Raw genomic sequence first — 11,420 nt, forward strand, 5'->3', positions numbered from 1 at the left:
CAATCCTTGCTGCATTAGGGATTTGTTTAGAGTGGGAACATAAAAAAAATACAAACCGCTGAGATCAGAACGATTGCTTTTAGCTCTTGTTCTCGCTGCGCTGTGGAAGCAGGAGGCCGGGGTTCTGGCACAAGCGGGGCCTGTTTGTTGGTACTGAGTCTCCGGCGCTGCAGGGATGAAGGGAGCGCACTGAAGACTGGACTAGTCATAAGGAGCTATGGGAAACCCACAGCAGGCTGGAGAGCAGGGGCTCTGGGGCTCTATGCCCACCCAGCCATGGCGGTGATGTACCTAGACAGAAATGTCAAGACGGCGGTGATATCCCTAGACATAAATATCAAGATGGCGGAGATGTACCTAGACATACATGACAAGATGGTGGAGATGTACCTAGACATACATGACAAGATGGCGGAGATGTACCTAGACATAAATGTCAAGATGGCAGTGATGTTGATGGAGCAAGGATTCGCACATTAAGCGCCTTGCTCACATTCAAGAACCTTGTCTAATGTATAATCATATTAATCCAACTGTTCGTCATTTATTTTTGCACTTTTCCCAACACGCGGGTGTCCCCAAGAGGCTTGCCTGTGTGTCTTTTCATACTAACAAAGCTTGCACTAGAAGAAATGGCTGCTTCGCTGAAATTCAGTCTGCGCATGCGTCGGTCATACCCATGTGATGTGACGCACTCGCATTCTGGAGGGAATCTGTGCTCATGCGCACTGTTGCAAACATGGCCGCTTGTCTCTTACCACGCTCTACGCTTGCTACTGCTGCTTTAGCCTATCTGTCTTTTCGCACTAAAATGTAATATTATAGAAGTTTTAAAGTTAAAGGGTGCGTTTAATTTTAGCCTGGTATACAGTGTGATCATTTTATATATGATTCTAATTTGTTCTCGCTTACTTTTCATGTATCGCGTCTCTGGGGCTGGGAAAATCGGGAGTGGAGCCATACTTGAGGCTCTGCTGGGCACCGTCATGTGACCGGGGAGAAGCTCCACTGCGCAGAAGCTGAAACAAGCCAGCTGGCTCCTGAAGCACAATGCGCCTGAGAAACTTCTCTGAGAGACCAAATCTTACCTTGAAAGATGCAATACTGTTGCTACCTGCTATGAACTATATTGTACTGCTGTATTCCTATGCATGGGAACGTGAACCCAAGGGGCGGGTAGGCAGAAATTATTATGTATGATGGGAACGCAAAATTCTAGGAGGTGACAATGATCACATCACCTCTCCTGACCAATCGAAGTCTGAGAAACTGTCACTTGCAACATTGGTGGGTGGTCTAAGGTTCCCCAAACAGTATAACTGCCCTAGTTTAGCTTAGGAAAATTGTCCGACTTGTCCGAGTAGCAGACCTGTCACTGACCCTACGAATTCTATAGGTGCCTAATCTTGAGTGCTGCGGAGCACTCTGTCCATACTTTCCACAAACTCCTAGGGGTGGAAATAGTCCTAAGTGCTGGCGGAGCACTTTGCTGGGAAATTCGAGAACCCAATCGGGGTTACTGGCGGATTACTTGCAGAAAGGGGTAACGCAGGCGTTGCTCCTGAAGCTGTGGGTGTTGGTCGTACCTTGGTGAGCCCAGTCCTGATCCCAAATCCTGAGGGGTATCCTGTCCTGACTGTCCGTGAGCTGTACCTGCTCGCATTCTGGCATTCCTTCTCTGAGGGTCCTTGTCCCCGTCCTTCCAACTGACCCGTGGCCAGGGTTGGTCTTCACTCTGAATTAGGTAATTATTAGTCTGTGGGTTTGCGTCTCTCTCTCTCTCTCACTCTCTCTCCATTTTTCTTAATAAAGCACTCTTGCCTGTGATATTGCTCTATTACCGTGAAAAGCAAGTTATATGCAATTGTTTATAAGAATTGTTCCACTTCTCTCCCCCCCTTTAGGGAATTACCAAACTGTCATATTTCATTAGTATGTTCCCGTTTTTTCCCCTTTCCCTTAGTGTGATTGCCGTGAACTTAGCAAGAGAGCATAATAGCCTAGATAAATGTTATAGATCCCGTTCATATCCCATGTCCTAGTGTAACCTTGCAGTGACTAGTTGGTTCCTAATTTTAACCCTTAGTGTTCTCGTATACTCAAATGGTTCTTGCTTTAATTCACAGTTACCTTTTGGTGGTGATTATGATGCTTGATGTGTTACTTTGTATTTTGCTAATAGTGACATATTCACTTTGAAATTTCCTACATAAACACTTAAAACTTTTCAGGTGTCTGTGGTCATTTTGTGGAACATAGTGTGGACAAGTATAATTTGGGTTATAAAGTGTATTTTTCTTCTAGGACCCCTGTCACCTGTTCCCTGCTAGCTCCTGATCCATCTGGAGTAATGTGCCTGTGGTAAGTCAGGTACATGATCAGCAGTGGTGAGAAGTCACCCCCCGAATTACTCATAGTAGCGTGTATAAACTCACCCGGTTCACGCCAAACGTGAGTCATTTGGTTTGAATGCGTACGCCAGGGCCCAGTGCGTGTGAGAATCGGGAAACCCAGTGACCCGGGTGAACTGCGCGCTCTATCAGTAATTTTCTGGTAGCAGAGCTATGGTTAGGACTAGTTAAGATAGGTAGACAGGGTAGTTGATAAACAAACCGTGAAAATAAAATGTGCTGCTAATTTTCTACTGTATTGGTTCAAATATTTTGAAATGTTTTAAGGATTTATATATAAATGTACATGATTTTTGCATTGCTGCTATAAATGTTACATGTCATATTGACCCAGAACTGTTTGTAAGCGTTCAGTGTAGTCTGAATCCCCGGGGAAGTATATAGCTGACGGTGAGTAGAATCCGATCAGCTGGAAAAGTCACTGGTTTCGAGTCATTAGTGTAGGGTGAAGAAAAAACCTGGAAACACTAATTAGGATCTTCTTATATCTGAATAATTGATAGCCGCGAGTCCTTTGTATAAAACTTCTCTTGTGATATCACCTAGAAAGGGTCACATGTGGGAGGAGTAATAGGGTCTCAGAGGCTTGTCTGGTAAGTAAGATAGTTCGCTGGTGAAATCCTGGCTCAGTACATATCCCCGACTAAGGTGGATGAGTCAGAAGAATAACGGGTTCTATTTTACTAGTGTGAAGGGACAGGCAAAGAAGTCTATCCGGAGTGAATGAAAAGTAGACAGAAGTGGTTTACTTGTAGTGAGAGGAAATTTTTCTACTTGTTTAGAACACTCAAACATAGTGGCAGACGTTGCGTGTTAGTTACTAAGGTTTGCGCTCACACTTTAGGAAGAGTTAAAAGTTTCCGTTACCTTGAGAAGGAGGGAGTCGGGCGGAAGGCTGCTCTGACGTCACTCCGTGCCGCGCTGGTATTGGTCAGGATAGCGGGTGTGTAGTGAAGCCGAATTTGTAAGGGAGGGGTGAGTGCCGGAGCGTGAGACCTGCTCTCGCGAAAGGCCGCGCACCCATTGGACAAGGATTTTTGTATTCGCAGAGTTGATTGGTTTCTACAAAATTAAGAGTCGCGCTAGCATTGGAAGTACAAAAGTAAACAAAATTAATCAGGCCGAGTTAGAAGCGAGCCTGGAAAGGCACATGTGGTATCCTGAGTTCTTACCTAATCCACAGAATTTAGGCTTCTATAAGGAACAGATTATACGAGGTAGACCGCACATGATGTATGGAATAAAGAGAAAAATGTCATTTGCCGAAAAGGTAAAGAATTGTTTTTTAAACCGACAAACCCATTAGCACGAGAGAGGGTGTGATCATTCCTCCACCGAATACTCCTGCTTCTTTTATGATGTTTGAAAAGGGGTATCATACCTGTGTGTGGCTAGAAAATTGGGCAAAGTATACTGCAGATGACGGAGTTCTGGCCTTTCCTATTAATGGTACCTTTAATGGTAGGATCCTGTTTAACTTAAGGACCCGCATGAATGAATTACATCCCAGACCCAGATTGACCCAGTACGAAGCCTTAGAGGAGTGGGAGATTGAGGCTTTGGAGAGGGATAGACCCCGGATGGACAAGGGAGTGAGTAAATGGTATCCGAGGGTCCATAGAGAAACCAAAGAGCAGAAAATGAAACATTGGAGGCAAAGCATGATGACAGAGGGATTGTTTCCAATGATGGGGGTATTATAACAAGGGAAAGGAAGAAGCACAGAAAAAACCCATCACTTAATGCCCGTAGGGGACTCAGAAGATGAGCACCTAGAAGATTTATTGATGAAAAACCCCCCTCCCTATGCAGCTGAGTCTGAGCCTTTAAGTTCACCAAACCCGTTTGCCAAATATCCCAGGTGTCGGAGGGATAGCGAGACAGATGGAAAGGGTACAGACAGTAAAACCAGTGAAGGGGATGGGTTTTGCAGACCAAAATCCGCAGTCCCGAATTATCAGCCGTTTGGAGAAGGACCGCCACGATTGGTCACTCCAACTGCCCCAAGTATATACCCTCCCTTGGTACCTCAAGTATTGCATGATAATTCTGCAGAAAAGGTTTTACGAGAACAAGAAAAGGAAGCCCTGGCCAGACAGCGAGATGATTTAGTCCGAACCATAGCCCAGATACATCCCCATCCAGACTCCCTGACTATCCCAGTAACCATTGGACCCGCTATTCCTCTTTATAGGGATAACCTGGCTAGTCCTCGTCCTCCTATTATCTCCCCAATAATGCCTACTCCTAGCATTCCACCCCCGAGAAAGGAAGTATTCATAGATGACGATCAAGAGAGTGAATGTGAATCCGTAGTCCTGATGGATTTGCCCATTAGAGAACCTAGGGCTAGTATGTCGGGGGCAAGAAGTCAGATTAGGCCAAAAGAAGTGCTGATTGAAGGTGCGTCTGGGGTTAGGAGTGCCACAGTGGTCTCACCAGAAGAACTAGACAGATGGACCAAAGAGTTGGAGAAAGAGACCACTTCCCAGTCCAGACCATTGGAAATTTATAAACTAAGGATAGAAATAGAGGAAATGATGGCTGGAAACGTAGGAGTAGAGCGCCTAAACTCATACAGCGAGGAAGAGTTACTGTTTATTAGCAAAAATCTTACCCGAAATGCTAGATTGCTCCATGAAAGGATAATGGACACAGCCACAGAAATGGGAATCGATGTTAGTCGCTCCAAAATTCTTCAGAAGCCCTACAGAGTAGACTTTTCAGACAAAGATTTAGAAAGCCTGAATGTGGTGGGGAAACAGATCCAGATAAAGGAATTATTGAAACTCTTGCAGAAGTGGGGAGAAGTGGGAAAATGGAGAACCCGGTGGGCAAAGAAAAAGGAAGACAGCAGGGCTAAATCACAGGCTTCAGAATTCGTGTTGAAAGAAGTAAACCCGACAGAAAAATTGTGTCCCATGAGAGAGGTCCCGGGAGGAAAATATGTCCATGTCCCTTGGTCCCGACAGGATATTGTGTCATTTACAAATGACTTCCCGAAATTACGGGAAAAACCTGTTGATTGGTACAGGCAGGTAGAACGCTTCATAAAAGTTCAGAAATGTCTCTTGAAAGACCTAGATGGGTTTTTCGACATTGTGGTCCCTGTAGACTTATGGACCGAATGTAAAATAGAAATTAATTGGCCCAATTATGAATATCCCAGAGATGAGAAAACCGGAGCTCCCTCACCTGAGGTAATGAGGAAGTATGATCAGGTCATACAGTACCTTAAGAAAAAGGTGCCCGCCAAAGAGACAGATTGGACCCGAATAGATAGAACCACCCAAGAACGTGATGAAACTGTCCATTCCTTTTATGAAAGGTTACTGCAAGTATTCAAGACTTACAGTGGAATCGATAATGTGGACATGAAAGACATGACCCATTTCAGTTACAGATTCGTGCTAGGATTAAGGCCTGAAATATCTCAATGGATTCGAGATAATAAAATAAGTTGGCAGGGAAAACCCATAGATGATGTCCTGAAATATGCAAAATACTGCGAAGATGAAATCGAAAATAAAAAGAAGGCCCTCAAGGAAAAGGTGATGTGGGCACAAGTAAAGTTGGCTGAACAGCAAGAAAAACAGTTAAGTAAATTGAATTCAAATAATAATGCTCAGAATACCACTGCTGGGGGAGGAGGGAAGCCCCGGGCCAAATTAAGTCGGGAAGAGGCTATGAAAAAATTCCCCTGCCACGGGTGTGGCCAGTTAGGGCATTGGAGAGACGAGTGTCCACACCTGCAGGCCGGTAACGCCCCTGTAAATGGTTTAAATCCACAGGTGCAGAAAGAGGGGACGAAAAGGAACCAGCAACAGGTAAAGCTACCTCCAGTACCTCGCGCTCCTAGACAGAATTATAAGAACCAGGGCCAGCAGAATGAAAGGGCAGAAATATGGGAGGGAGAGAATGGAAGCAATGCAGCAATTCCACAGTACCTGTTGAGTGATTCTTTCCTCTGTGATGAACAAGATTGACAGGGCCTGAGGGGGGAGGACAAGGAGTGCATGCTTGGCGCCTCCTTACCGGTAGACCAGACTGGACCATACATTGAAGGGAAGGTTGAGGGAAAAGACATCACCTTTCTGTTGGACACTGGTGCTACCCGGTCCACTGTGAGAACAGTGGATGTTCCTAACCTACCCCTCTCGGGAGAAGCTATCCAAGTAGTGGGTGTTTCAAATCAGATAATAAGTACTCCAGTAACCGAGCCTATGGAAATCTCCATAGGAAACTTTAAAGAAATGCACAGATTTGTGGTCTGTGATTCCAGTCCCGTGAACCTGTTAGGTCGTGATTTGCTGTGCAAAATGAACTGTACCATCTATTGCTCATCAAAGGGCGTCGAGGTTCAGACCCCCGATGAAGATGGTTTGTACAAACTAATGTTAGTAAGGCCCGATGCTGACATCAAAACCTTGTCAATTGAAGACTTGCCTGAAGAACTGCAGTTAAGAGTAGTTCCAGAAGTGTGGGATTTCTCAGGAAAGGATGTAGGCTTAATGGCAAATGTGGACCTAGTTAAAATAGCCATAAAGACAAATGCCGTATATCCCAAAACAAGACAGTACAAAATGAGTGCAGAAGTAAAGGCAGGAGTCGCAACTGAAATTACCCGATTACTAGAAGCAGAAATCATAGAAGAAGTGATGAGCAGTCCCTGCAACTCGCCTATCATTGGGATTAAAAAGCCTAGTGGGAAATACCGAGTAGTGCAGGACCTGCGCAAGGTAAACCAGATTGTTGTACCTTGCTGTCCCATTGTGCCCAACCCTGCAGTGATCCTGTATCAGATTCCTTGGAATGCAGAATGGTTCACTGTCATTGACCTGTGCCATGCATTCTTTTCCATTCCATTGCATCCTGAAAGCAAGTTCCTTTTCAGTTTTGAATTTGACAGCCATATCTATGTCTGAAATCGTGTCCCCCAGGGGTACACTGAAAGTCCTTCGATTTTCAACCAGATATTAAAGAAATGTCTTGAGACCCTAATATTGCCTGGAGAGTCCGTTTTGGTGCAGTACATAGATGACCTTCTAGTGGCATCCAAAACTCAAAATGACTGTGTCACCGACACCATCGCCTTGCTGAATCACCTAGGAAAGGGAGGACATAAAGTATCCCCTGACAAATTGCAGTTCTGTAAGAACTCAGTAAAATATCTGGGGCACCAGATAGAGAAAGGGATCAGAAAGGTCACCACAGAAAGGATCAAGATAATTAAAGCAATGGACCTACCCCGAACTCAGAAAGAGGTGAGGATGTTTCTAGGAGTTGTGGGGTACTGCAGACAGTGGATTGTGGGCTTCGCAAATTTAGCCAAACCTTTGATAAAAATGACCAAGAAAGGAGTGGAAGACCCAGTCGGTTGGGACAGCGAAAGCATGTCCGCATGGGTAACATTGCGAAATTGTCTATGCACCGCTCCTGCATTAGGTATGCCAGACTATTCCAAGCGTTTTGAACTATTCTGTGACATCAGAGAGAATTGTGCGCTCTCAGTCCTGACCCAGGAACATGGGCTGGTCAGACGTCCTGTAGCGTATTTCTCTGCCACTCTAGATCCGGTGGCTGCTGGATTACCCGGATGCCTAAAAGCAGTAGCTGCTACTTGCGTCAGTCTGGAGCAGAGTGAGAATATTGTCATGGGACATCCTGTCACCGTATATGTTCCACATTCTGTTGTAATCCTACTGACAAGAACCAAGACCCAGTATCTCACACCTAGTCGGCTGACTAAGTATGAGAGAATTTTGATTGGTGCTGAGAATGTAACGATTTCTCGGTGCAATATCCTAAACCCAGCAACTCTGTTACCTGTTCCCCTGGATGTAGACGACGAAGGTGAAATGGAACATAATTGCATTGATCTAACAGAATTCAGCACTAAGCCCCGTCCTGACATCAGAGAAGTAGCATTGCTTGATGGGGATCATACAATGTTCGTAGACGGCTCATGTTTAAGACATGAGAGTGGGGGTCTGTGTGCTGCCTATGCGGTTGTCACGTTGACAAACACCATAGAAGCTTCTTACCTATGCGAAGTGAAATCAGCCCAAGTAGCTGAGCTCATCGCCCTGACAAGAGCCTGTAGGAGAGGAAAGAACAAAAGAATAACTGTTTAATAATAATAATAATACAGAAATTTATTGAGCGCGAACAGCTACCTCTGGGGAGGTGTCCCGGCGCTAGCGAGTCCCACAACAAGAGTAAGTAGTCAGGAAGGGGGGCAGGATTATTGCGTAAAAAGCCAGGTTTTTAGGAGTTTCCTAAAGCTTGCTTCTGACGTGGCGGATTGGATGGCAGGAGGCAGGGTATTCCAAAGTTTCGCCGTGCCGGCCGAAAAGGACCTGCCTCCAAGTCTCGCTTTCCTTATGTGCGGTACAGTTAGCTTGAGTAGGGAGTTTGAGCGTAGCTCACGTTTTTGGTGGTAGCGGGGAAGTCGGAGTTTCAGATAGTTTGGACACGTGCCTTTTAGCGCTCTGAAAGCCAGGGTTAGCACTTTGAACTTAATTCTGCTTGCCACTGGCAGCCAGTGCAGCTCGTGCAGATGCGGAGAGATATGCTGCCTAAAAGGGACCCGTTTTATTAATCTCGCAGCCGCATTCTGCACGATTTGTAAGCGTTGCACCGCATATTTAGGTAGACCAAGATAGAGGCCATTAGAGTAATCGAGTCGAGAAGTGATTGTTGCGTGAACAACCGTTTTCCGGCACTCGACTGGTAGCAAAGGCAGAAAGTTTACACTGACAGTCAGTACTGTTACGGGGTTGTTCATGACTTCGGCCAACTGTGGTTACAAAGAGAATTCATGACTTCCTCAGGTACCCCTATCAGAAACGGAAAGGTGGTACAGGAATTATTGGAAGCTATTCAATTGCCCAAAGAATTGGCCGTGGTCAAGTGTGCGGCTCACAGGTCAGGAAATGATGATGTGACAGCCGGAAATAGATACGCTGACCAAATTGCCCAATTTTGCGCCCGACACCAAATGTCCCTCCAAATTGGGTTGTGGGGTGGACACAGCTGCCAACTGATGTTGTTTGATAATGTGCCAACGTGGGATGAATTGAGAGACTTACAACAGTTAACAGGCAGGGAAGAAAAAGCTAGATGGAGTGAAAATGACTGCAGAATGAGGAATGACGGTGTGGTAGTAGACAAAAGTGGAATGCCCGTGCTGCCCGACAGTCTGATAGATCCCATGGTCCGAATGATACATGAACCAACACATATGGGAAGGGATGCCATGTGTCGTGTGTTTGACAAGGTGTTCTTTAATTCAAGGTTCAGGAACCAGGCAGAAAGGCTTTGCCAGAGGTGCCTAGTGTGTCAGCAATTCAATGCAGGAAAGAGGACTGTAGTAGAGCAGAGTACCATCGGCAAGGCAGTAGGTCCCTTTGTTAGAATGCAGGCAGACTTCATAACAATGCCCAAGTGTAAGGGGTATAGATATATCCTGGTCATAGTTTGTCTGTTTTCTCGGTGGGTGGAGGCTTACCCAGCGAAGAAAAATGATGCCCTAACTACAGCAAAACTGTTGCTCAGGGAGTTGATACCTAGGTTTGGGATCCCAGAAACAATTGAAACGGACCAAGGTGGGCATTTTGCCAACGACGTCCTAGAAGAGCTCTGTAAGGCTTTTAAAATGAAGCAAAGACTGCACTGTGCCTACCATCCCGAAGCCTCTGGGGTGGTTGAACAGATAAATGGCACGCTAAAGTCCAGGCTGGCGAAGATGTGTGATTCCACCAAAATGAACTGGACAGATGCTTTGCCCCTTGTGCTGATGAGTCTGAGAAGTATTCCAAATCGAAAAACAGGCTTGAGCCCCCATGAAGTACTAATGGGGAGAGTGATGCGACAAGCATGGGTACCTGGACACAAACTGCTAAGCATTACTGATGATTTGGTGCTAGAATACTGCAAGCAGCTGGGTGACCAAGTGCGTTCTATCTCCCACCAGATTGGAGAGACGGAAGACGACTGGCCCAAGACTCCAGCACATAAGCTGCGACCAGGCGATTGGGTGGTGTTAAAGAAGCACACCCGGAAGAGTTGCCTTGGACCAAAGTGGGGAAAGCCGAGACAAGTGATTCTTGTCACCACTACTGCTGTAAAGTGCACTGGTGTGCCGAAGTGGATCCATGCCAGCCACACAAAGCGGGTAACCGGAGAAAACGCGACTGAAGCTGAAGGCAGCACCGCTGAGGAGACTCCCGAAGAGAGTCCGGATCTTGCTGACATCGAACTGCCAAGCACAAGTCGAGACGTTGAGTGGTACCCCGCCGACGACCAGGTTCATGATCCAATACGAACCAGGAAATATTCCTACCTAGACAGTGAGTGGGATAGTCCAGGTGAGACAGAATTAGAAGAAGAAGGTCAGGTCAACCAGACACACATCACACCTGATCAGGAAATAGGCCAAGTAGGGACAGATCAAGACGTCGACGCTCCACCTGAAACTCCGGAGCCTGGAAAGGGACAGATAGTGGTAAGGGCTGAGGTTCATGCGGAAGACAGTGAAGAGAACGAAGTGCATGAACCAGAGCAGATAGAAATAGATGAACGTGTTCAGGCATCAGACTCCAGTTCACCTAACAGCCAAGAAAACACACAAAGCGAACCTGAACAGGACCAGCTAGAGGACCAGGCAGAAGAAATAGATGAAAGACCTGGAACTAGTCAGACAGGGAGGGAAATAGACTCTGTCAAGCACCAGAAGAAAAACAAGAGAGTGCACGAGGAAGGTCAAGTGTCCTCAACTACTAAGAGTCGAAAAAACAAAAGTACACCCAGGTACGTCAAAAGGCTAAGACTCCGACTAAAAACAGTCGAAGAGAAACTGAGAGACCGTGAAAGGGCTGAAAGTGAACGAAAACCAGCCCGAGGCAAGTTTCTGAGAAAGAGCGACCGACTGAAGAAACAGAACAAACTGTATCGGAGCCCCGAATGGGCATACCTGGTGCTGGAAGAAATTGATGAGCCCCATCACAG

Source organism: Lissotriton vulgaris, chromosome 5 (genome assembly GCF_964263255.1).
Source record: "Lissotriton vulgaris chromosome 5, aLisVul1.2, whole genome shotgun sequence".
NCBI lineage: Eukaryota > Metazoa > Chordata > Amphibia > Caudata > Salamandridae > Lissotriton > Lissotriton vulgaris.